Source organism: Xiphophorus couchianus, chromosome 20 (assembly GCF_001444195.1).
Source record: "Xiphophorus couchianus chromosome 20, X_couchianus-1.0, whole genome shotgun sequence".
In the NCBI taxonomy this organism is placed as follows: Eukaryota; Metazoa; Chordata; class Actinopteri; order Cyprinodontiformes; family Poeciliidae; genus Xiphophorus; species Xiphophorus couchianus.
In genome coordinates, this window is record NC_040247.1 from 20,595,277 (window position 1) to 20,596,121 (window position 845).

Consider the following 845-nt stretch of genomic DNA (forward strand, 5'->3'; position numbering starts at 1 on the left):
TGTTTTTCATTTCTTTTACTTGATTTCTTATATATTTATTTATTCTGACCTCCATTTATATGTATCTTTAGGAATTATAGGTGGTGTCATTAGGCATGGTTCTTTCTTAACAGGTTTTCTTCGCCCACTAAATAATTGTCTCAAATTATGAAAGATTGGACTTTTCACATTTTATCAATGTAAGATAAGTATAGGAGTCAATTCTGGGTGACCTTAAAATATAAACCATTCTGACTCAAAAGTTTTATTAAAACACAGTGGTGGAGTTTTTGTCTCCTGGTCAGTTTGGCAAAAATATCAGAAGAGGGGCCTCAACTTGGGACTGAAACATTTTCAACTGCATTTAAGATTTACATGGTTCCCTCATAAAGCATAAAGCTTTCAAACATATTCATCTTTTTTACTACAGTTGCATATTCTCACACAGTAAGAATGGAAAAATCCAATTTTAATTTGATTACATTCTTTCTGGGAACCCCTCACCCCCCAATGTTAAGATTATGTTTTTTAACAAACACACCTGTGTCGTACTATACAATTTGACAGGCTCTGTATTTGTGACAGTGTCTGTGATGTTATTTGTTGTTGTTTAGTTCTCGCTACTCTTCACTGCAGCCTTGTTTTACTCTTGTTGTGAGGAGTTACTGTACGTTTCATTGCATCAAGTCCCCGCCTCAGACTTCTGTGTGTGAAGTCTGCTGTGTGTCATCCACAGGCTGAGAGACACTGGCCACCCTCTGTTTCACACAGGCCGTGGGCTGAGTTCACTTCTAAGAGCCACGGAGTTTGGCCCCGAGGCGAGTGCCTATAAGAGGGGGGTCAACTACTGTTCCTAACATGTGTGA